Source organism: Camelus dromedarius, chromosome 3 (genome assembly GCF_036321535.1).
Source record: "Camelus dromedarius isolate mCamDro1 chromosome 3, mCamDro1.pat, whole genome shotgun sequence".
Taxonomy (NCBI): Eukaryota; Metazoa; Chordata; class Mammalia; order Artiodactyla; family Camelidae; genus Camelus; species Camelus dromedarius.
In genome coordinates, this window is record NC_087438.1 from 27499776 (window position 1) to 27525830 (window position 26055).

The following is a 26055-nucleotide window of genomic DNA, read 5'->3' on the forward strand; positions in this document are numbered from 1 at the left end:
CTGAGAGCAAGGAAGAGTGTATAACTTGTTTAATTGTTGAACAGCTGGTTGTGGATTACAGTTGGTACCAGGAGAAATCCAGATCCTAAAATGAGACTCTAGCATCCTATTCCTAGAGATCATATGCATCAGTTTTTCTAAAAATTCTGTTTTAAGAAGGCTGTACAAAGCCCATCACGTACAGACTGAGCCAGGAATGCCTTCCGCTTAGTACAGACACCAAAGAACAAGAAGATAATTTAGCAGAATAGTTTGAACATGGAATTTCATAGATGTTTTCTGAACCAAAGCAGAAAAAAAAGGGTTTGTATGATTCAATGCTACATTATCACTGGATTCCTTTTTGCCTAGGTAGCTGGAGTCCTACTTGGTCAAACTGGCTCATTAATGCTGATTTGGCTGCTTGGAAGGAAGGATTTTGGCTAGGTATGAGACACAACTCACAGATCAAAGAATTCACATTATTTCAGTACATTCTCTACTATTCAGGGCTTGGCCTTTTAGGTTTTTTTTTATTTATTTAAAGCACAATAGGAAGTCTGAGTTCTGGAGTTGGCAACTTCCAATATCCTTGGCTTGTTGTGACCTTTTCTAATTTTGTACCCACCTCCACCCATTTTGTTTTTAAAATAAGTTTTATTAGGACTATCTCCTAACAGGGCCTAAGGAATAGTCCCACAATAAAGAGTGTCAAGGAGACTTTAACATTTAAAAAAGGAACTGAATGTTATCCAAATGAAGGCCCATTCTCTAGACTGGGCAATACAACCAATTCAGTAGAAATGTCTAAAAACTGTTCACAAGTTGAACTGAAGTGTTAAGTTTATGATCGATTGTACAATCATATTACTCAGTACAATGACTGTTAGTCTAAACACTTTACTAGGGTTAGAAAAAGTAGAATGTGTAGATTCATAATCAGTGTATGCTCTTGCCTCTTGGCAAGCTGGGCACAAGTTAATATGCTTGTATGAACAAAGACACGCATAGAAGGTTGATTCTAGAATCCCTCCTTACATTTATCCAGACTCTAGGAAAGAAAGCACTGTTGGAATACCTCTGGGGTCTCTTGGCTGCATGGAATTTTTGTGAAGATGAACACATGAAGCTTGGGGTTAGATTAATTGACATTAGAGAGTACATCCATCTCAGCTTTACCATCCCACCTAATCATTCTATCCTGGTTCTCAAGTATGACCTCTTTTTGCTTGAACTGAGTAGAACAGGGAAACTAAAATCGAATTTTATCCTTTAACTCACTTCTACAAAAGAAGGGAAGTGACACTGAAACTTTGGGGGCTGGAAAATTATGTTTCTGCCATTGCTTTACATTGCTGCCGTTGGAGCATTTGGGCAAAGCTATGGTACCCCAACACCAGGGACGATCTAGACGTGGCTAACTAGGCTAGGGTGTATGTACTCTGTAATCTTGAGTGAGCAGGGAGGGTGAGGTAGCAGGCACAGTTCGACATGGAAAAGAGAGTGGGGGATTTCTGGTCTAGTGTGCAGCGTGCGTCAACCTCAGTTTATCACAGCTCTGCATTCAGGGGTTATTGGACACTGATGACCCTGATGATGTGGCATTTGGTCCTTATCTGCGTTGGGCCCTTTCTAACCTGTCTCTCTGGAGCTGTGTGGGGAAGAGAGATTGGCAAGTTAATGACTGCATCCTTGAGTCAAGTCCATAATACTAAGTACCACCTTGAACTACCTTCTTAGCTGTTTCTCTTTCTCTCAGAGAGATACAAGTCACCTATGGAAGGAGCCATGAATGACTCCTGAATTCTAAGCAAAGGCTATTAGGAATTCATTGTTCTGGGAGGAAGGATAATATGGCTTTTGAGGGGGTGAGAGGGGCTTGGCAAAGGTGACCCTTCCCCATAGGCTTTGGGCTTTAGGATCAGAGGTAGCGGGCACCCTAGTGGGTAAATCTGTACACCAAGCCAAGACATTTCTGGGAAATGGCCAGTGGACTGAAGTGGTCCAACATGGGGTGTGTGTGTGTGTGTGTGAGGGGAGGGGTGGGAGGGAAGGGAGTGAAAACTCCTTATGTGTGAGGAATGGGTAGATGATAAGAAGTCTAATGACCTGGGCTCACATGTCAGGGTTCCCATCTAACCTGGCCAAGAAGAGAGGCTGGCGCTCTGGGCAGGCCTCAGAACGGTGGCTGGTGGGTGGGTGGTTGGATGAGCACATTGTGTGAGCGGTGTGACTAGAGGGCCTGTGGGGACATGGCGGAGCTCTGCAGGGCACTTCTTCCCCTGCCCCGTGACACTACTGCAGGACCAGGGACGGCAGCACTGCCTCAGGAACCAGGACACTTGCATCAGTGGACAAAAGCCGTCATAGATTAGTGGTCACACAGAAGCTCACACCAGGATGCTGGCATAAGGCTGGGGACACCATGCTGCAGTGACAGTGACAGAGGGGGGTCCTAGCAAAGCTTCGTTTCATTACGAAGTGATAGTAACCAGAAAGTATACCCCCCAAAAAGCAAGTGGATGGAGTAAGATTTTAAAACACTAGAAGATTCGCAGATAACTGGAATGGGTAAATGGAATAGACCAGTTCTAAAATTTGAGTTTAGAAGAACTTTGTTCTGTACTATTAGGTGGTAAAGTAGGACACTATACCTCGTTCTGCTTCCCTTCCATCCTCATTCCAAGGGAAGAAAGTATTCTAGAGAATGAACAATTTACATGAAATATTTCAGGGTTTTAAATTAAAAAAAAAATTACTAACCTGAAAGCCTCTAGAATTTTTCTATTGCTGGGCCTTTGGGGCAGTAATTTGAGAAGCAAATTTACTTCTCAAATTACTGCCCCAAAGTGACAGAAACATATGCCCACAGAAACATAAGAGTTTTACTTTGAATTTGGCATCCAAACGTACAATGGATATTATGCTTGGCCCTTGCAGGAAAATGTGGTCAAAATACTAATGAATCAGGGTGAGGGAAAAGGACTGTCATTGTACCATTTGATTTCTAGGCCAATACACTGACACTATTCATACCTTTTCCAACAATCTTCCCTCACATCTATGTATACTTACCCAAACTGACCAGCAAATATTTCATTGTTTTCATGTCTGTCTTTCCCAAGTTAGGTTATGTCCTTCTACCAAAACTAACTCTTCTTCCTAATTCCAAGCTAGTTTTCCAATAAATCATCTAAATACATCTTAGCAGTTTGTTTCCTAGAGCACACAAGATCAAGTTGTGCTTTCTCATTCCCATATGGTATGATCCTGAATTAAGTCAATCTGGCTGTGTAGCGCGTGGACCTCAGGACACTATGGAGTTTATTCATGTGAGCCCCTCTGTGATTTCACCTATGACGCATGCACACATAAATCTTAATTGTTAAACATGCTCCACTTTCTACTTCAGTGCCTTTGCAACAGGCACCCTGAAAGTCTGTGGATGTCAGAAGGGTTCAAGAAAACACGATATTTAGAAGCACCTGCATCTGAAACGTTAAGCTAATAATCCAAGAGCCATAAGCACTAGTAGAATCATTTTATGATATAACACAACAGGGCACTATAAAAGCAGCAAGTCATCTTTTCCTCTTACCGAAAACTAGTACGAGAAATACCGCCTGGTATTTGGTTTCCTCTTTAATAGCCTGGCTGAATTATGTATGAAATCCCACTGTGGTTTCCCTTTCTAGGCAGAGCCTCACATTCATATCATCCTCAAAGCCGTTGCTTGAGTGTTTCTGTAACTTTCCGCAACTCATGTTTCAGAGATGTGCTGTGTCTTGAAGGGTTTAAAGGAAGAAGAATCCAGCTGCCTTGTAACATCAGCACAGAGTCCTCAAACTGAGGTGTATGTGGTAGTTGCATGTACTCAAGTGGGACTTCTTTTTTGTTTCACTTCTGTACACAGACCAAAACTATGAATAAAGTTCTTATAGTCATGTAGACCCAACACAAGATCAGTTTAAGTTATCTGATTCTAATATGTTGTCCTGGGTTCTGGGTGGCCTTTTCAGTAGAATATACTCTCTCTCTCTCTCTCTCCCCCTCTTTCCTTCTCTCTCTCTCTCTCTCTCTCTCTTTATATATGTATATATAGTCAGTTTACAATGTTGTGTCAATTTCTGGTATACAGTACACGTTACCATACACATATTTGTTTTCCTATTCTTTTTCACCATAAGTTACTGCAAAATATGTAGTTCCCTGTGCTATACAGTATGAATTTGTTGTTTACCTATTTTATATATATTAGTGTCTGCAATTCTTGAACTCCCAATTTATCCCTTCCCACCCCCTTTCTCCCCTGGTAACCATAAGTTTGTTTTCCAAGTCTACGAGTCTGTTTCTGAGAATATACCCTTTGTTTTAGTGTTAAATTTACCCTTAGAGTTGGCATTAACTTTCCCCAAGAGACTTGCCACTAGCTCACATTTCCATGTCTGATATGATCTATTCTAGTTGGGCAAGATACCTACAGCCAACAGGGCACTTGGGCTTCATCTCCAAGAATAAGGATGGCCCTGCTAACCCCCATGGTTGAGAATAATTTGTTTTTAAACCACTTACTGTTAACTATTATCTGTGTACTTCATATATCAATGATCACTTAAGATAGTTCTTCATGATTTAGCTGATTACCCTTAGAGAAGACTTGGCTGCTTTTAAACAAGATGAAGGAAAAAGGAGTCATTTAAAAATAAAAAGGGACTTTCTATTTATTTGTTAAATTTCAGGTTTACAAAGAACCAGCAACCTGATAACCAGACCTCTCCCCTCCCAATACCAGTGCTCTTCCATGCTGAAGGTTAGGAAGTTTACAGAATGCTATCTAAAAGGCCAGGGGAACTCATCCAGAATAAATAAAAATAAAGGCTCATTTGCTGACTTCTTGGTTGCTGGACAAATTGGATAGGTTAACAGATAAGAAACCCCTAGGTAATTTCAGGTTCTGTTAGACAAACAGAAAGGTGAATCTGCCAACTTGTTTTCTTGCTTCTTGCAAGAAATACTACTCCAGTGTTGAAAATTTAAGAGACAGGATTCAAAAATGGTCTGAAACAGCTGGCCCACGTGCTTTGGAATTGTATGCACACATTCTAAGAAGCTGCTACAGAGTGAATACGAGATGGACGAAGTACAGACATGCCCAAGTATCCTTGAGATAATGTTCCCCTCTGTCATTATTCTCTCATCTTTTGGGTCAAATAAGTATGTGGGGATAAATCAATGCATTTTTAAACAGAGGGATGGAAAAATTCTAAGCAGCAGCCCATTAACCCACGCTAAACAAAACAGACTTGGGATTTTTATTACTGCACAATTGAAGCAACTACACTGAACAAGAAGATGTTTTAATATGTTGAAATATCTACGTATAGTTCATTCACTGCAGAGATAGATGAGCACAGGACATTCCAATTATAATAAAAAACAACCTACCACTCAATACCAGACTTTTGCTTATAAATTCTAAGTAGGTGAGACAGGTTTTACTTCATGAATTCTATACAAAAATCCATGTTAATGTAACCAAAATTATATCTGTTACAATCAGGTAAGTCATCACCATTAACTGGTCCTCCCTTCCACAAACGTGACTACACATCAACCTTAGGGATCATGATGTACAATCGGCAAGTTTGGAAGAGTCATTCAAGGAACCTCGTATCTACTAAAGCCTGGAGAGAAAAGCCACCCCGTGTGATCCTAAACATTAAACGTTCCTAATCTAAAGAAGCTTTCAGGAAATCAATTTCTATTCCACCTTTGGCAACTCATTTAAGCGACTTCTACAAATAAGGTTAAAACGGAGAACTAAGTTAAGAGTCCTTAGGAAATGAACAGACAGCTTACTGGTCTTCTTTCTTGGTTGTAATAATCAAAGAACAAAAGAAAAGATCTCAAGTATCACCTTAATCTGTACAGATTTCAAGAAGTTTATTCTGGGATTTAAAGAGTGACTTTGAAGATTTTCTAACACATATATTCTACTGGATTGTTTTCTTAAGTCATTTCTTTGAACATTAAAATCATTCCAGGGCTAGGGGAAGGGGGGAAAAAAATCAAATTTGTACCAGCTGCATAAAAACAAGATATCTAAGAAAAATGGTCCTGGTTATGTCATTAGACAACATTTTCAAAAGCTCAGGTCTTGAATATTTCATTTACTATTTCTCTCTCTCTCTTTTTTAAAAGATAAGTTCCTAAGGTGACATAAAGCAATGACTTTGAGGAGCCTAGAAAAACACTTTCTTCCCCAAGTCCAACATAATTTTTTTTACTTTTGATCTAGATATTATTCTACAAGATTGAAGGAGTAATTTTAATTTAGTGTCTTAATTTTACATTTATATGAAGTAATATTCAATGCAGTATGCTGTTTCTTATAAACCTCTACTGCTAGCCCGATAAACAACTCAGTTTGGATATTTTAAAAGGCATTAGATGCATTAACTAAATAAATCATCAATTCATATAGTGCCAATGGCATTGCTACTTCCCAAAGAGCTTAACGTATTTAAAATAATAAATTTATATACTAGGACAATCTAGTTTTTCTGGCTTTCCAGCCTATAAAGACTTATTCATTGGATCTATGTCTGTGTCTTCTAAAATGTGTTATTTAAAATCATCTCCAGCTACAGATAGCATTAGTGTGAATCTGCTGCTGGGTAACCCTCTGCTCCTTCCACGTTAGATGAGTTTGGCTTAATAGTGAGAGTAATGTATTGTCTAATAGTTGTACTAAAAGCCTGTGAAGTGTATTCTGTTTTCTAGTTCTCAGAATTTTGACCAGAAATTGTGTTAAGTATTTGTCCTCTACACAAGGTTATGCTTTATAACCTGCCTAGCACTCATAATCACAAATATCGCTTAATGGTCAAGGCTTGGCTTCAGGGCAAACAGTTGGTCAAAAATCTGACTTACTACTGGGAGCCCTTCCCAGAATAAGCAGATGACCTGAGAATTCTTCCTTCTCCCAGGCCTGCGGAATGTACACCACCCCTAGTGGGTTTCATTGCCTTCTAAGATGACAAATCATGGGGGTGCCACACCGGTCTATAGTCTGAGCATGAGATGAACTAGTAGAAATGGTTTCTTATTGCAGGCCACTGTGCTGCGCTAACACGGAGCCCTCCTGGTCCATTATGAGATGTTCTTACTCACAGTCAACTACAGAAAGCCTTCTGATGAAACTACACAGGACTGTCAGCATCAATGAGTCACCGTGAAGGGAGTCTCCTTGGTTCATAAAAAATGTAGTATTTAAGCAAGCTGTTTCATTAGCTCTTACAGCAATTTCATCAGTTCTCTGAACCACAAATGACCTGTTGCAAAATTCTGTGCCTGCTAAGTAATTGACATTTAAACACTTAAGGAAAACATGGATGGATATAAGTGATTAGATAGGCGCTCCATGTGTAGCCTCTCTTTACGATCCCTATTATGGTCATTAAGTAAAAGTAACTTGAGTTGGTCCTTGAAGCTTTAGATTCACTCCACAGTGGCATCTGCTATTTTCTAGTCTTATTATGTAGGCATTTTTAGCATCAGAGAATGCAATTAGATCATTTGTTTCCTTAGCTGAACTCTATAGCCCTGTACAAAGACAAGTCTTTGAAAGCCACTATTAAGTTCCTAATCCAATCTTTATTAAAAAGACTCAATATTGTAGACAGGGAGGTTAAGACAAATCCACAAAAAAGTAATAATCAGGCTTTTCTATACCCCACAGATGCCTTCTAAGGCAGTAAAACTTGAAATTAGGAAAATGTTTATAGTTGTAAGTTTTTAAAAAACCAGAATGTACTCTGTAAACTATAGGAGCAGGTTGACAATGAGTTTCACCCAAGAAAATAGTGAGAGAAATAGCACTAACACGCTTTCTCAGTCTAAGATAAGCAAAGTTTTACTTTTAGGGCTAATTATCAGAAGTGGGATGTAAACAGAAATCCCTTTGTCATGGTCAGTCTCTCCAGTTTTGAGGTTCTCTACCCAAAATTCCATTCCACGTTTGCACCTCCATCTAAGGAATTCCCTTAAGAGTCAAATGCCATCTCTTCTGAGCATGTCATCTGTCTCACACTGTGACTTCACAGACAGTAAGTCATTGGCTACCCTAGATTTTGCTCTGAAGCCATGCTATAAGAAAATTAAAGTTTTTTTCAAAATTTTCAAATATTGACAGCTTTGTTGTTATTGTTGGGAGCATATGGGGTTTAGTGATTGATCCCTGCTCAAAGCCATCATAATTTAGAGACTGGAAACAAAGTTTGCCCCTGAATGCCAGAGATCAGTGCCAGAAAGTTAATTCACACCGTAAATCTATGTCCCTACGATGTGCCAGGCACTTTTCTAGAGATTGGATATGTCAGTGAGAAAAATAACGATCTAGCCCCCTATAAGGTTTACACTCTACCAGGGGAAGCCCGTACATTGTTCATAGTCTTTCAGAAGGTGACAGATGTTCTGGAAGAAGAGAGCAGAGTACAGTGGGTTGGGAGTACAGGGTTGGGGATGGCTTTACTAGTTTTTTAGAAACACAGATGAATAGCTTATTTTTAAATGTTAAAATGATTTAATTTAATTTAGCACCAGATGTGATGCTAAGACACTCTCATCTAGTCCGATGGGGAAGGTACCATCATCCCTATTTGATAAGAGTGGAAGCTGAAGTACAGAAGTTCATTGACACACTGAAAGTCACATGAGTCTAATGCGTATGCTCTTAACCTCTCTGTTTTAGAACAATACAGGCAAAAAGAAAGAAGTAATCTGGCTCTTCACATAATCGGAATGGGCACTAGCCAGCAAATACATTTGGGAAAGAGGCATTGATAGCAATGAGAAAAGAGTATTTATGTCATCTTGACTAGAACACGGGACCTGCTGACTTAACATAATTATACGATGGCAGGAGGTTGAAAAGTGGATCAAACTGGTTTAGGGTGGGTTTACAGAACCATATTTGGTCTCGATGGTAGAAAAGACTCTGAAGTTTTGAGCAATGGCATGGAGGTCAGGGTGTGACAAATCTGAGTATGAAGCCTCTGCATCAAAGAGTCAGATAGCTTTGTAGTATGACAGTTGCATGAACTTGCCATTTTGAGTGATTCAATACTGCCGGTTTCTTTCATTTAATTACTTGACTAATCTTTTGGAAACAAAGCCTTCTACTTGAAAGGTTAAGGTCTAACAATCTCAGATGTCAGATTCATGGTTATCCCATCTTGCCAAGCTCTGAAGCTTGGTGACCCTCAAACTTCAAATAAACGTGTCCTAAAGGTGGCTTTAAAAAAAACAATCAAAGTCTCTTATGTCTTATAACCATCATTCTAAGACCCCAAAAAAGGATTACCATAATGTCAGTTTTATAAAAACTTACATAAGTGAAATGATATTTGAAATGTGAGCACTTAAAGGAACATCTTTTGTAAAAGGCAGCCATTGACTAAAGTAGTCATATTATTATAGCTCCTTGTTTAAAGTAAATTATATAGCATTTTCCCATTTTATATGTTTCTCCATAAAACTATTGCAAAACTAGAAGGATCAGTACCAAGGAAATGCCGGTTAAGAAGGGCAGTAGTAGGGTGGGAGACAGAGTTCTGCTTCTTATACATTTAGAATAGTGATCTGAGAGTGACATGTATACCTTTCTGTGTTTTTAAAATCTAATTCCGTAGAGACATGCTAATTTGTCGGGTAGCAATATTTTAAATGTTGGAAAATCTATCGTCTAACTGGGGCTGAAGAAAGAATCATGAAGCTACTCTAGATTCAGTCACATGAAATTAAACTCAAAAGTTAAGAGAACCTACAACGTGAACACGATCACCTCCAGAACTCTGCCCACAGTGAGCCTTCCACAGAGTCGTCTTGGACATCGTTAACTGATGCTTATCTATCCAAAGTTGATGACACCAGCTCCTGATATATCCTTTTAAAAAATGAATGGTAAGTTTTGAATCAAATGCTCACTAGGGTTTGAAAAAATTCTTATGCTAGGATTTTCAAAATTGATCAGAGTATGGTCTATTGCCAATTTCCAGACTGGTTTTCTTAGATCCAGTGGGATCTGTGTAGGCAGGAACAAGATGGCAACATATTTTAAGAATTTAAAGAACCTAATGGATATCAAATCTTTACCTGTAATACAGCTGCACACACAAATTAAAAAACTAGCTTTTCTTGATTTGACTAGAAATTGTATTAAGTCAAAGGGATAACTTTAATTACCCAGTATTGAGCCAAAGATTTCATCAATTTTCTCAAGTTTTGTTAGTGCTTTAGTAAGCAGTTTGGTAGCTACTTTTAAAAGGAGGAACAGAAGGAGAATAAGAAGTTGTCCTTGGATGAAATATCAGGTTGAAAACTATTCACCACTATGATTATTATCAGCCAGGTGATTATCCATTGTGTCACATGGATGCATGAGTCATGGTGAACACTCCAATGTAGACGTTGAACCAAGGACTTGAAGAGACCACACCATCTGGAGAATTTCAGTAACAGCTTGTCTGCCTTTCTCAGGCCCTGAGCGGATATAAACTAGAGGAACATATGGATATTGCTCATTATAAATAACCTTAAAGTTTAAAAAAAAAAAGACTCAGAGCTGTTTATACCAACAGATAAGGCAAGCTGAAGCTCCTCATTTTGCTCACTTTATAATAAAGTCCAATTAATATTGCAGAGGAGAATAGCTTGAGTCACTTATTCACCTGGTGATCTGGTTATTGTTCATTGAACACCTACTATGTGCCACACTCTGTATTATGCCACATACACAGTGACAAAAATAGATCTGGTCTCTACTCTCAAGGGGCTTGAAGTATAGGCAGAGGAGAGAGAACAAGCAAGTAATAGTTACAACTGATGCTAAGTATTTTAGAGGAAATGTTTCCAATTAGGGTAGAAAGCATCACTGCCATTAATAGTGTTTAGTAAGAGAAGGCAAATTAGACTACTTTGAGGAATTCTATAAATTGCTTCTTTATTAGTATCCACCATGGAAAGATGCAAATTTTATCTAAAGGGCGTAATTACCCTCTTCAACAGACAGTTTTAAAATTACATTTACTTAAAACATTAACTGGATGAGGGATACTTACAATGAATATTTGGGAATCTCATTTAACAATATTGCAATCCAGAAGGGCATCTGTGTGACAGAGCCAGAAGAAGGGAAAAAAAAATCTCGTGATATACTAGGTTATGAAGGAGTATCAGTGATGTTTCCTGCCAACTTATCGTAAAATCCAAAGCTCTGAATCAATGCTATTTTCATAAACACAGAAGGAAACACTATGCTCATTTAGCATCAGTTTTGTCACTTCAGAAGCACAAGCAATTCAGAGATGACACAAACCTTTATATTCTAGAGCCAAACACGTTCTGTGGCACTCGTCATTACCAGACTTTTTAAAGAGGACAACAGTGTCGCTTTCAGATCAGGCCAAACTAAAGATTTAAATGAAGCGATATTTGAAAATGTAACCATGGGCCCCTACTCGTGGTTCTGGCTAAGGAGCAAACCTAATTGACAAAAGCACTAGCAAGAGAAGACTAGGTAACATTTGGTTAATGTCAGCCTTCAACAAGAAAATGGACTTTCATTATCATCCCAAATAGTAAGGCCCTCAACAAGTGTTGGCTGCATGAAATATGAATCCAGATCCTAAGAAAGAACGTAGTTGCACCCATTGTTTCTATTAAAGGGATCTTGTATAGAAGGCTAAACATTTGTGTCTCTACACACTGTTGGGAAACAGAACCACAGATTTTCTTCTGTTCATGGATATGCCTAAAAGATCCACAAAGGTACTGTCTGTAGCTTAGAATGCAGCTAAGATTCTATCTTAGACTGTTCACATATCTGCTGAATCTGGCAAACTTCTGACCCTCTGTTTTCCATAATTACCCTTTATTTTCATATCTCTCCTTCTTCCTCACCAAACTTTTTTTTACTTAGTTCTGGCATTTCTCCCCAATCTTGCCTCATCGCCATCCCAAGTCCTGCTTCCGAAAAAGCTATACTACCTTGTGCCCTTGCTCCTCGCAATTAGCCAACCCCTAATGCAGTGTTATTTTGATATGCTCTATTCACACAGCACAAGTATTTCATAATATATTTAGAATACATGATGAGACAAACCTCTTTGTGGGATGAATTCCATCTTCTCCAAAGGGTCCAATGAGAATCTGAGTTGTAAGAGATTCTAGTTCTACCCGACCTACTTTCATGGCTGCATTCTTGAAGCAGTGCCCTATCAGACCTCATGGTTTTCCTGATTTTGTATTAATCAGATATCAGTGTTCAATTCCTCTATTCACAGTCTACCTGAGATTCAAAGCCTTTCATACATAGAATGCACGGTAGATACATACATAGCCATCTGCTCCCTTGAGAAGCTGGTCTCTTCCATTTACCTTGGACACACACACACACAACAAACACACATACACACCCACAGTGCCCTCTCTTTTTACCTCCCTAGCTTGTAACACTTACTGCCTTCAACTGCCTGAAGCCCTACCTGTCATTCAAAGTCCACTCAAGATGTCTTAGGTCTTCACGGGCCTCTCACCAGCCCTACCATTTCTCTCCACTTGCCCTGACTGTTCGCTGCCCTCTGATCCATGTAGGACTCTTCCCGTAACTCAGTGAAGTTTTGAGGTCAGGGCATTACTTGTCCTCCTTTTCTAGGCCCCACATAGTCTGGTAAACAGCAATGCACTTAAAACATTAGAGGTAATACACAGTTTCCATTTGCTCCTTAATATTCAAGTCTTTTCTCTACTTTGCTGATCTTTCATGAAATACAAGGTTTTCTTCAACTGCTAAGCAATTGCCACTCAAATTCATCCTGCCAAGACAGCCAGGTTAATTTAGCTGAGTCAGCATTTTGTTTTCCTGATTGATAAAGAGATCTTCTGTTTAGCAGACAAAGATCTAAGTTCTTGCCCCGACATCCAAAGCTCAGTGCAAGCCATCGCTCCTTCTTGAATGATATCACTCCTTATCTTTCTATGACTTGTATTTTCTCCTGACCAAACTGGCCCATCGATATCCCATTGGGCATATATTTGCATGATGTGCTTATGCACTTCTGCCTAGAATGCATTTTTCTTCCTACCTTTGCTGATTTGGTTTCCACCATTTCTTTAAAGGCCAAGCCCATTATCACACCTGAGTCCCTTTCTTTCTCTGGCCCCTCTCAGTACCATTTAATTATAATAAAACCATGTGTTAATTGAGCAGTTGTCATTTTCTTTAAATTTCTTGTAGGCAGCAACTGTTGATGGCTATGTGTCCCCTAGCAGGTGTTAGGTAAATATTTTCATCCAGCTTTCAATTACAATCAACTTTTAGTTGAGAACTTCAGACCAGCTCGACAAATCAAAAACCCCAAGAACAAGTTATTGGGCAGCTAAGCAAGCATCTAGGCCTTAAGATATCCTTCAAAGACATCTTGGACATTGAATAAAACTGGTTTCAACTCAAGTCCTTGAATGTTTCTGAAAAGCTTCAGCTATAGTTGAACCTGGGCCCAGGCAGAATTAAACCTCCTGTTGTCAATCAGCTATGGATGGAAGAGTCTGTTCTATCAATTACATATTTGTTTTCTACTTCAAAAATGGGATTTTATTTAAGATATTTGACTTTAGAGGCAAAGTTAAAAAAAGAAACTCCCTAACAAAACCACCAGATAACACTAACACCACCCAACGCTGATGTAGTAAAGCACGACTGACATCTTCTTTTAAGGGAGATTTGAGCACCTACTGTGTGAACCACCATTCCAACTTCTGATCCTCTGATCTGGAAGTAAACTATATGTTTCCAATCTAGATTAACATTGTGCCCCAAAGCCAAATGGTTCAGCATTCTTCATAGGACTATGTGAGCCCCTGACAAATGTTCAGACACATTCAGCTTATTTTTGCTGCACTAAATGGTAACAAAAAGCACTTTAGCATCTGCATTAAGTATTACAGAAGATTAGGGCAGGTCTTGGCCCCTTAATAGGACACTTCAAATATGAAAAACAAGTGGGTGAAGTGTTTAGAACAAGGAGGGCAGCTGCATCCAACATGGATATGTTGTTGAAGTTATCTTCACTTTCCAGTTATTTGGATATGGATTAATTCTAGCCCTCAGGAGGACTCAGCTGTCCTGCCCAGGGGAGATTTAAGTGGGACCTTAAGAGTTAACGTCTGTGTGCCTGTACTGGTTTACAAAGCATTGCCGCATTCTTCTGCTTGACCCTCAAATTTAATAGTTTCATGGTCTGTAGGAAAGATAGACTCCTCATTTCCAGCCCAAATGTGTTCATCTCTAGATTCCAGCTTCCCTGAAGACCACAGACAACCAAAATGAGACCATTTTCCAATATCAGCTTAGTTATTGCATTGAGAATTATAGTCCTAGAGCAGGTACATTTCTGAAGCAGCAGCTCTGAGGAAGTTTTTTTTTTTTTTTATGGCTTCTCCTTTCGTTTTAACTTGGAGGCAACTCATTTCACTGATGGAGAAGATGAAGCCCAGTTGTCATACCTCGCGTCTTAAATGGCACAGCTGGGTTGAGGACACAGTCATTTGTAGTTCAAAGCCCAAGCTCTTGAACACTAACCTCTGTTGCCTCTTCAAAACCAGGGTTCCAGTTTTCTACTTCTAGATCACACTCTTGTATCTCCATCTAGGATGTGATCTCTGCCAAACATCAGTCTCTGATTAACATCAGTCATTCTTAGGACTGCTTTGTAAGGCAGGTAATGAATGGCAGTGCTCTCATTCCACTGCAAGTCTAGATTTTGCATTCTCTACTTCACATCAGGTAGACTTTCTTCTAGATTTCGACTCACTGGGAGTTCCGTTGCCAGCCTCAACATGCTTCACATAACGGGCATTTACTAAATATTCAGATAAACATCAAGATTTCAATCATCAAGATTCATGCTTGAATCCTGGCTCTACCACTTAAGGGTATGACCTTGGGCAAGCTGAGATCTATTGATCATATGGGCAATAAGAAATGGAGCTATCTTTTCTATCTTAAGTTATTTAAAGCAAAAGTCAAATAGGAGAATGGAACAGTACTTCATAAACCCTAAAGCACTACAAAAATTAAGTGCAGTAGATTCATTCACTAGTTATGGAGAGAACTTCATCTTCATCTGTACTCCAGGCATGGCATGGAAAACACAAAATAAAAAGTTTTGTAAGTTAGAGAAAATCGTCTGGTTCAAGGATAATGATCTAGTTTACTGAATTCTTTTTAAAAAAGACATAACTGGGACTGTCTCCTAATAAATGGAGATTAATTCCATTCTTTAAAATCCCCAAAGGAGGGGCAAGGGTTTGGGAATGGGGTAATACTATAAAACTAAGAAGTCTGTCAGTTCTCCTAGAATCAAGAAAGCAATCCTTGAGACAGTAGGAAAAATGTCAAGGTCTGTGATTTTTCATCTTTCTAAGATTCAGTTAAGCTGAGCTATGTTTAAATGCTTTGCTTTATTATTTCCATGGCTGTAGTAATTCAGATACTTTGTTATGCTTTCGATTGAACAACTGAATTACGAAAGTTACTCTTGGACCTTGTGAAGGGCTTGCTGAAGTACAGCTGGGTGTAGCTGGACCCTACTGCTCGCATTTGGTTCAGTGGATCTGGGATGGGAACCAAGAAGTTGCATTTCTAACAAGTTCCCAAGTGATGCTGATGTAGCTGGTCTGGGGACCACACTCTGAGAACCAGTCTTTGATGGGTTCTCTCTAGCTGTGAACTACACACCAAGCTAACTAAGGGCCTAATCTTGAAAGAATGAATCTGACTGTGAAATGTGAACTTTTGGCAGTTCATCTGTCACATAAAGCTCTAAGTCTGCTTCAGAGTAACACTTCGTATCACATTGCTATGGAGAAATAGTGTAGCTTTTTACCCAGAGAAAACATTAAACCATGTATCGCTTACCCAGATCTCTCCAGGTTGGAGAATGTTTCAAACCCAGCTTTTCCAGTATTCTTTCTTCCTCATCTACCTGCTCCTTTTCCTCTGTGGTTACCTAAAAATCTAAGTGACAGTCCTAAGCATTCTGCCTCCTGGTAACGTCCCTGCAGCTGCTCACTCACTCAGCCTGCCTCATTCACTCAGAATTCTGACCAGTTTAAAGCAGTTAAAGGTCACTTGCCTCTAGCTAGCTTAGGGACTGTTATAAGCTTTAGCAGCAGAGAAAAATTGCCAGGTTGCTTCTATATAAGGGCAACAGCTTTTATGTTCCTGAAATGTCATAAGCCTTAATGATTTTCTATTGTGATGATTAAGAATTAGCAAGAGTTAGACAACTTGGATTAAAGTTTCATATTTAAATAAGTTTACTAGGAGAGGAAAAGGATGAGGTAGGTAGAGAGGAGATTCTACTTCACTTAATAAAAAAAGTAACTTCCATTTTTAGACTAGGAAGCAATTTGTTCAGATTTTGCTTACCCAAGAGTGGCAGGCTTCCTTCCAAGGTAGGAGAAAGAGTCAGGAAGGGGAGTAACCATGGCAACCTGCCCAGCTCTGTGGGCAAGGACAGTATGGGGCCCTATGTACTCAGAAGACTTATTTCTAGCCTAGTCCCTCAGTTTAGTACGGGTGGTCCCTCCCTTCCCACTTCCTTGGGCTATAATGCTGACTTCAGGGGGAAGGACTGCTCCCTCTCTGTAGGGAGTCTGGAAGGAAGGGAGGGGGTGGGAAAGACTTAAATGAGCCCAGAGGAGGTCAGCTTGACCAAACCAAACTGCAGGCTCCAGGCAGAGAACAGAGAGTAACTCCCAGTCCGTTTAGCAGGAGCACAGCAAATGTGCCAAGCTTTGTTAATATTAAGTGCTTGAATGATGAGCATTTTTCAGGTAGCCAGGCAGTGTCCAATTCTGACAAAGAAACTCTCCATTCTGCCTTCAGTTTTCACAAAGATACACAATTCAGTGGTTCAGGGGGCAAAGGGGAAACAAAGCATAAAATTTCTAAGTCAAACAGAATAAAGTATTCTAGGCATATTAGGTTAACAGTCTTTCCAACAAACCTGGGGGCAGGTACTATCATTCTCTCCAGATAGGAAGGCTGAAGTACAGAGAGACGGTGCAATTTGCCCAAGGTCACGTGAGCAGCAGTGCTCTCCCTGGGAGTTTTGTTTGTTTGTTTGTTCGTTTGATTTTATTTTTTGCTTGAAGTATAGTCATTTCACACTGTTGTGTCAATTTCTGGTGTACAGCACAATGGCTCAGTCACACATATACTTATAGAGATTCTTTTTCATATTCTTTTCCACCATAGGTTACCATAAGTTACTGAATATGGTTCCCTGTGCTCTACACTAGAAGTGTGTTGCTTATCTGTTTTATATATAGTAGTTAATATTTGTGAATCTCGAACTCCCTGGGATTAGAGGCAGCAGGACTCTGGAACCCAGGCCCTCCACCACTATGGACTGCGCTAGGTGGGAGGCAGAAACTGGCATGCGTGCTGGCCCTTCGTGTCCAAACTCAGCATCATTTGGTCCCCTCACCCGAAAGTAGCATGTTCTTTGTAGAGGAAGGGGACTTAATGGCCTGCTTTCCTTCTCTATCACAGGATTAATCCAGTCAGGATGTGTCCCTATGAGTTAGGTTTCCCTTAAACACAGATATCTGATGTCACAGCTATTGCAACTAAGGGTGATTTCAGCCCACCTCTGTGCAACTCAGTGCCACGGCTTCAACTTTAGAATCACATAGCAGGGCCTGAGAATTTTCAAACCTCATCCTGTTCCTCAGGTGCTTCATATCACCAGTCTAGTTCTCATTCTGGTTCTGCTTGGAAGGTATAACACTTTCCGCATTTGGTCAAATACCAGAACCTCCCCAACCAGACCACTTTCAAGCCTTTCCACCCGGGGAGTCAAGTTCTGCTGACCATTAGGGCAACTTAATACACTGGAGGGCCTGGTTTTTGGCAGCTTTCTCAAGTATTTCAGGATCTTAGCTTTGTCTTTAAGAAAAAGCATAAATTAAATCCTCAAGTCAAGAGAGACTGAGGAAGGAGACACAGGGAACTTTCAAAACCACCCAGGTTAAAAGTATCAGTGGTAGGAAGTTCAGGCTTACAGACACATGAAGGGAGAATGAGAAACAAAGCAGCTCATAATGACTGTACCACCAAAAGCTCCCGCCTCCAAAAGCCTCCTAAGAGAATTACTGCTACATACCTAGCCCAGGAGCCACTCACCGAGGCTTATGTCATCCTGCTCCCTAAATCTCCAGGTAGCTGGGGTGTGGCTGATAAATGCTGCCCCCAACCAGCGGGTCAGTAGCTTCTCGAGGTCCCTGTACCACCTTCGTGCAATTCTCTTCAACCCAAACAAGATGGCTGAAATCCATCTGACCTTTTGGGCAAGACAACAAGTCAGCCTAATGCACAGGAGTTTGGACTTTAAGTCAAATCTACAACTATAAAAAGTCTCAGATGGAAATGCAGAATCTGGATTCCGTCCTTGACAAATCAGGCAAGGTTTTTAACAAGTTCTGTGGTTCCCTTCCCTCTCTTATGTCCTCGGGAGAAGATCGGCTGTGTCCAAGATCTCCAAAATTAGGACTCCATGTGTGTCACACAGCTCAGAGTTGGAAGGCATTCCCCTGCCATCTACTTGTTCTGGTCATGCATTAAAATAGAGAAGGGTATGGCTTAAGAAGAGCTGGTTTTGAGGGCAGCCATTTAGATAAAAAGGGAGAGAGTCGGGAGTGGGAAGTGAAGGGGAAGTTAAGTTATTCGCCACCAACAAGAAGAAGAATCCAGTCCGCCTTGGGAGGATACTGATTAGGGATTTAGAAGTAATCAGTCTCAGAAATACACACTGGGAAAAAGCACTAGGCCTCCTTTGTGCTTTCGCTATGAGACTGTCCCGACTGCACACTGCACGTTGGATTGAGAGTCACTTTACTGCCACATACCCAGCACTTCAAGTGAAAAGGTCCGTCCCCAGAGATGAAGGAGAGCCCAGTCTCAAATACTCCTGCATTCTTATGGCAGTAAATTTTCTTACAGAGTCATGGAGGCCTATGTCCCTTCAGTGACGGAGAGACAGAACCTGGGGTGGGCGGGGCACTTGGCCCAGAGGAGAGGAGCCTAATCAAGGTCTGGCAGCTGGTTTAAGAAGCAAGGTGGAGGTGTCACGGAGCGTGGAGACAAGCCATTCGGTAGCTGTAATGTGCCCCCTTCCCAGCTAGGTCCTCCCTCCCACCCAGACAGTAGATGCTCCTGTGTGGGGAGCCAACCTCAAGCCTGCAGGAAGATCAATTATATAGCCCATCAAAGCCATTCCAGGACCCTTATCAGATGTCTTGAAGGCATTCTTGCAGCCGCCCCCTTTCCTCAGCTATTACTTCTGTTTGAGTTAACTCGGTCTTACCTCCCTCTCCTCCACTCCCCTGCTTTGCCTGATTATGGCCAGAAATTTTTTCATTAAATCACTTTACAGTGCAATAACAACATCTACTATTCATGAAGTCGCCCCTCCATAATTTTTAAGTCTTTCCATGTGTCTGGAAGCTTATTTCTGCTCTTCTCATTTTACAGGGTGCCTCTCTTCCTTCCAAACACAAACTGAAAAGAAAGAGGATGGCGGGGGGGCTGGGAGAGGGGGCGCTGTGGATAGGGTGGAGATAACTTCCAGATTCTTTAAGTGTTTTTAATCCAGTTAAGATTTCCCTTTAGACTCAAACGGCTCCGGCTCCCTGCTACACTGACGGCGGACCTGAATTCCAGGCTGAGAATGAAGTCAAGAAGAAAGGCCGGCAGAAACAAATAACAGAGTCAGCTCTATGCTATGAAAACCGCTATGTTGACTGGGGCTCGACGGCTTTAACCCATTCATTTTTTCCCTTTTCTAGAATTCTTACTTCATCTTTCCAGCTCTCCGCCTGTGGGCAAACACCGTTTAAACGCTCCGAGCTCCAGGGATTTCAAACAAGTTTGTTAAGTCTCCTGGGCAGATACTTTCTTAAGAAGGCGGGTGTATGACGAAGTTCATATTTTAATACCATTCGTTGCCAGTCATCAAGAAAAAGCTTCTTGTGGGCACAAGCCAGGTTCCCAGCCTTTGTCACACGGTAAAAATAAACACCCTTGGAGGAGTTAATTAGGCGGTCAGCAGCCACACCAGTGACCGACTGGGGCTGCCCGCAGAGCTTTTAAACACACACACACACACACACACACACACACACACACACACACACAAGGGAGGCTCTTGTTAAATGTCACAAACTGGACATCTGGAGTCCGACCCCAAAGGTGGATGCATTTCGTGGAAATATTCCTCGGATGTCAGGCCACAGAACTCCCTGTTCGCCCAAGTACACCGTCTCCGTTCTAAGATGCCCCAACGGTCCCGGGTGTGCATCCCAAGGAGGGGAAGCAAAGGAAGGGAGGAGGTCGCCAAAAGGAAGAAGAATCGGAAAACTACTCACAGGCTAGCTAGCGCCTCGGCGATGCGAGCATGACTTCCCGGTGCCCGAGCCTCCTGGCTGCCGAGCAGCCGACACGGCGGCCGCGCTTAAATAGCCGCCGGCCGGGGAGCCTCGGAGCCGCGGGCCACTCCCGGCGAGATATGGTTCTAATCAGATGCTGGCAGCTGAGGACTCCCCAGGAATGCGCCGGGATGTTTTTGCTGCCTGAGCTTGGTAACTCCCCCTCAACGTGTCTGCTGAGTCTTCCAAACTTAACTGTTTATTAACTCGAGCTGCGGCCGCGCAGTGGAGCCGGCTCCCTCGGGCAGGGCGAGCCCCACCAGCGGGGGGCGATCGCCGGAACCCGGGCGGACGGGAGGAGAGCAGAGAGCCGTCCGGCGCCGTCCGAAGCCCGGGGCTCGCGGGGCTGCGGAGCAGGCACAGGGGAGGGTGCGGGTAAGGACAGGAAAGGGAAACTCCGCAGGAAAGGGGTGGGACGCAGCGACCTTCATCGCACAAATTCCTTCCCTGGATCTCCACTTTCAGTGATGTGGCGTCCCAGGTCATCCTAACCCGGTGGGGCCCTTTGAACAAAGGGCTGCCTTAACTCCTGGCTTTCCTGGCCAGAAGCAGTGGCTCCTGGCTCAGATCTGCTGTTTCTACAGTTGGACGTGTGATTGCCCCCTTTAAAGAAATTCCTGTCTCATTCATGGCAAATATGGGTGCACTTAAATTGCTGGGTAATCTGTGTGTATATGTAAAACATACTGTATTTATGGATGAAATATAATCCTGTATATACAGATATAAAAACAATACTCTCTCTATGAAATTGATATAAACAAAAATGTTCACATCTATATAACCCACCCAAATAAGCTATATATCTGGTATAAACAGAGATTACATCCTGGCTTCCCTCACAGTGTGTCTATCTCTGTGTAGACACACAGCATGACTTTATCTGCACTGATTTCCATAGTGTTTCCTATACCTCTAAGAAAAATCTGAAATATGAGAAATAAGATACTAGAAAATACTGGCATACAGTGTTCAACAGTAGAAGGCTCATGGCAGCATATCTTAATGGACCTTAATGGGATGGAGGGGGAATTCATTTTCTCCATATTTTAAAATCATGAACAATTGTAAAATACCCCCGGAAGCTCTGCTTTTTAAGAATTATGAAATTATTCTGGTGAAAAGCATGTCTATGTTTCCTTTTTTAAAAAAGTCTGAGACAGTGTATGCTAAATGTGAAAATACTAAATTGTGACTTGGAAAGGAAGGGGTTATTGTTTTCCTTGGGTAAGCAACACACAGTGGACTTGCATTTTACCTCTGGAAAGCAGGGGTTCAAATCAGGCTCATGGGATACCAAGGATGTATTCTGTGGTCCCAGCCTAGCCCCAATTGCAAAGCCACTGTGTAATTTGGGACAGCTCAGTGTGAGTGACAGTCCTTGCTCTCAAGTAGGTCAGGCTTGGAACAGCCCATAAGCCAGGGGTGCAGAGCAGCAAAACCTAGCAACTGTGAGAATGCTGCCTCTTTTGGCCTTTACTGTTTCGGCCACCTGTCTCCTTCCCTCACACCTGGGGATGTGGGGGTGGGGAAGGAGGTGCTGACAGTTTTCAATATTCCTCTCAGGTAATTTGCTGTTATTAAAAAGAAAATCACTTCGTGTGAATGACAGGAGGTATATAAAATTTAGTCTTGGGGTGGTATTTATAACATTTACGCAGAGAACTTTAATTCTGGTACATCTCAGGACAGCATGCTTTATTTCTAAGATCCAGATGTCCAGAGGGTTGGTTTCACTTCCAAAGGCTAAGTAACTGGGACAATGACAGCAGATTTCAGGCAAACAGAGACTTGGACAATTTGAAAAAGAAATAGTCTCTCTTTTAACCTCAGTTTGTAACACTTTCTCACAAGTCACCGTCCAAACTTATTTTTTTTTAATTGGATGACTCTTACCAAGAAATGTTAACTTTTGTTTGCTCTACCCCACCAAATGGAAGGGATTTGTCTGAGAAGCCAGGGGAAGAAAATGATTTCATCTGTAATGAGCTGCAGTTTCAAGAGAAGACGCTGATGAAAACAGTTCGTCCGTGAGCAGTGGGCTCAAACACGTACAGCCTAAAGCAGACAGCTCTGTCATCTTACACAGAAATCTTAAGAGTATCTCCTAAGATACAGTGGAGAACTCTGAGTTGATTTGAAGTGTATTTTTATATCTCTAGGGCTCTGATATTGCTTCTGGCAGTAATTCAGTGTCCTGCTCACATTAAGCAAAAAAAAAAAAAAAGAGAGAGAGAGAAGAATGAAAATAAACGTTCCCCCCCCCTTTTTTTTTAAATCTCTGGTGAGACATAGTCTCCTGTCCCACTGAAGTTATTCACTTTTCAGTAGATAGAATAGGAACAGCCTTGCAGCTGGAGAATCACATCCAAGCCCACCCTGCCGGTAACCCTGCCTAAACCATGGTCTCTTCTTATCACCACTGAAATTCACGTTTAGAAAATTAAGATGAGAAAAATTCAATGCAATGTTTGAAAAACTCTGATCCTTGCATGACTCTTTCCTTGCACAAAACCTGGCTGTGAGGGAGAAGGAAGAAGGGGGGGAAAAAAACCCCAAACTGACAACTGTGTTCCCAGCCTAGGAAAGGGGTAGTTAATCCCGTGATGGCTTGCTGAAGAATGCATGGTTTATTATTAAAGTAATCTCTTAAGATTTTCCTGGAATGTGCTTCCACAGCAACTCTGCCTGTGCGAGCTATCCTATGTGTGTGTCTTTTCTTCCATAATTAAGCTGGTTTTATTTTTCCCCTTTTAGCTCACAGACCTAAGGCTTTCTCTCTCTCTTCTCCAGCCATTCTTCCCTCTCCTTCTCCACTGTTCTTGTCTGTCTTAAACATCCCATTTTGAATCCTGCTATTTCCCAAGAATTGTAAATGGTTCTTTAGACTTGGCCATCTGTAAACTGCCTGTGCACCTTCATGCCTTGCTGGAAGCTTCTAGATGTTCTCATCAAGCAAGGACTGGTTGAAGTCTGTGGATCTAGCGAGGCTACATCTTTTTTTTTCCTTCCTCAGTGTCGTAAAAAAATGAAGAGAATAGCTACTGTTCCCAGAAAATGTTCTTTGACCTCCACTCGTCCTGCACGTTTATAGATGCAAAAAAACTGGCCCGATCAGATTTGGCTGTTGGCAAGGCAGGGCGATCATTGGAAGGTTTTCCCTATCATCTGCCTATCTGTCTAAAATCTAAAATATTTGGAAAGGAGTATCCCTGAAGGCAGCCTGTTTTTGTTTTGCTTTGTTGGTTGCTTCGGTTTGTTTTCTTGGTGACAGCCATACAGCGCCTCAGAACTCAATATTTATTATTTGCTTGGGATGTGAAACTCAAATGGTACTTGAAAAGCTAGAATGTTGTCAAGTGAAGGACATTTAAAAATTCAATATTTTTATGGAACTAGTTACATTTTGCTACTAATGTAAATTTTTATAATGAGAAGTTGTAAAGGAGAAAAAGAGTCCTCATGTGAGTTACTGGTCAAACTATTATCTTATCTGGAAAGCAAGTTGAAAAGAGTCCTGAAAAATAAAATTACGTATAATCCAGCAAAATGCTAATATTAATTATTATTATTATAGCCAACTCTTATATAGTTCTCTACCTGATGGATGAGAATCTATCCCCCAAAAGAAAACATATATTAAAAAATGCAAAGATGGTAATTGCTGCATTGTCCGGAGCAGCAGGAACCTGGGAATGAATTATGTCTTTCAGTAGGGGAATGATTGAATAAATTATGATTCATCTGCACTGTGAAATCATATGCAATCATTTAAGAGAATAAATTGGAGATGAACCTTGCGGATTTCTATTAGGTGGTGTTGAGTGAGAAAAGCAAGATATGAAAAAAATGTAAAATATGTTTCTATTTTAGCAATACAAAAAACAACACCTATCCATATAAGTTTGAGTGTATGTGTGCGTGTGTGTGTCTGTGCACGCGCACAGGATGATCAGGGACACTAGAGACTGGATAGCGATATAGATTCTGGGGAACTCTGGAGACAGGGAGAGAAGGAGGGCGAGAGTCCTGCAAGAGGGAAAAGAAATGAAACAGCCTGTATGCAGATACAGTTAGAGATCGCATTTGTGCATTTCAGTGACTGTATACATATATGCATAATAAAAAAACACACCAAGTGATTTTAAGATAAGGAAAGAGTTGTAAAAGAAACCCCACAAAATAGCCTTCCCTGAGGTGTTTTCCTCAAGATCTTTCACAAGTGAGTATTCATCAGTGTCCTCTTGATCTAATTTGACCTCTAGAGCAATAGTTCTCCAAATTTAATGCTCACCACAGGCATCCTGGGAGCTTGCTCCAGGGGCACATTCCTGGGCCCAGCCCCAGAGCCTGGAAGGGTGTGGGGATGGGTTGGGGGTGGGGAGGGGAGGCACGCAGTGCATGGGAATCTGCATGTTTAACCAGAGCTTCCAGGTGATTCAGATGCTGTGGTCTCGGGCACCATGCTTTGAGAAACACCGAATTTCTCCTCCGGTCACAAAGACACTCATTTTGTTCCTCCCTAGGCCCTGAGCACTGTGTGCAGAGGGAGAACAGCCAGGTTGAGAGGAAGCAGGTGCTCTTGGTCCTTAGAGACTGGACTTCCTCTCTCCCCTTGACTCTCTGCAGCCTCAGACAGTGTCCTGGCTCTGATGGTGACTTCTCTCCCTGCCCTCTTCCCTGTCAAGACTTATTTTCAGAGAAAGGTCTGCTATCAGCCATTTATATTGACCTAAACCCAGATATTTGCATTTCCAACCCTGTCCCTTACTGTGAAGTGAGAGGCACTGCCCAGAGTTAAAGGGATCTGGGGCATCAGGAAGAGCAGGGACAGATTTGTTTTCCTATTTTTGAGCCGCTGGAGGCGATCGTCAACTCCACCTTGCACCCAGTTTAAGATTACCCAGAAAGAGAGAAGAATATAGCACGTCCACCTCCTGGGACGGCCCTCTACTCTCCCTCAAGTCATTTTACATCTTGACTTCAAAGGGGCCATTTGAAAGTTGAAACAGTATATTATGTACAGGATTGCCTTTATGATACAGCAAAGGAAAGTGGGATTTAAGATCAGATCTGGGTTACAGTCCAGGCTCCATCTCTTACTAAACTGTAAGATTTCAGCAAGTCACTTAACTTCTCAAGGACTCAATTTTCTTATCTATAAAACAGGCATTCCCTGTCCTCCCTTCCCATTTTGCTTTTGATGGGAAGCAAAGGAAGTTATATTCGTGAGAGGACTTTGGAAAGTTTGAGATTATATAAATGCTCTAAAGGATGCCAAACTCATGCAAAAAAATACATTACTTAGGGGACAAAAAAGGTGCTTTTGTCCCAAGTTATTTCCATCATCAGTATCAGAAATTCTATCACTAGTAAATCGTGTGTTTAGATAACTCTGCTCCTCTGGCTGTAGTGGACTTTCCTAAGGCTGATCCCTTAGGGCTAGTCCCAGAGTCTGATTTTCTGACATATTAGTGAGGATTATGTTAATGGATCAGTTTCAGCCTGTCAAAGAGAGAAGAG

The 26055-nt window shown here is 41.4% G+C and overlaps 1 protein-coding gene across 7 annotated transcripts in view; it reads right to left on the minus strand.

Annotated features, from left to right (window-relative positions):
- The window catches only part of DAB2 (DAB adaptor protein 2), a 164502-nt gene that overhangs the window by 31280 nt on the left and 107167 nt on the right, over positions 1 to 26055 (minus strand). Inside the window, exon 1 of one of the 7 annotated variants that reach the window (XM_031444392.2) lies at positions 20473 to 20737. The exons of 3 other annotated variants lie outside the window; for them this stretch is intronic. The gene's annotated coding sequence lies outside the window, so the exon portion shown is untranslated. Of the gene's footprint in view, positions 1 to 20472; positions 20738 to 26055 lie in introns of those variants that run through there. 3 more of the 7 variants (XM_011000690.3, XM_031444412.2, XM_031444403.2) reach the window with 3 other exon arrangements.